This window comes from Penaeus monodon, chromosome 29 (assembly GCF_015228065.2).
Source record: "Penaeus monodon isolate SGIC_2016 chromosome 29, NSTDA_Pmon_1, whole genome shotgun sequence".
Taxonomy (NCBI): domain Eukaryota; kingdom Metazoa; phylum Arthropoda; class Malacostraca; order Decapoda; family Penaeidae; genus Penaeus; species Penaeus monodon.
In genome coordinates this window covers 895-1,198 of record NC_051414.1, presented here as the reverse complement: position 1 = coordinate 1,198, position 304 = coordinate 895, and the positions used below count along the sequence as shown (strand labels likewise).

Sequence of the window (304 nt, the reverse complement as noted above, 5' to 3'; positions counted from 1 at the left end):
GACAAAAAATTCACCGAGTTCCAGGCCGTACGTGACAATTCCCGGAAACCCGGCCCAAGGAAGGACCCCCCCCCCCCCCGGCCTTCGGCAAAGGCTAACGGACCTCTCCCTGCCCTCCGCCTCGACTGCCCCCTGGAGGCCGACACGCTCTCGGTCTTGACAAATTTTACGCAGCGGAGGTTCATTAGCCTTTGCCGAGAGGTGGGAAAAGGCCTCAGCGTCACGGACTTAATCACGTGAGTGTGGATTGTGACAAGATGAGGAATAATGATCAAAATTTGGGTTGTTTAGATTACATTATTGC

At 54.6% G+C, this 304-nt stretch overlaps 1 protein-coding gene across 1 annotated transcript in view; it reads right to left on the bottom strand.

Annotated features, from left to right (window-relative positions):
* The window catches only part of LOC119591871 (proliferating cell nuclear antigen-like), a 3,879-nt gene that overhangs the window by 2,877 nt on the left and 698 nt on the right, over positions 1 to 304 (bottom strand).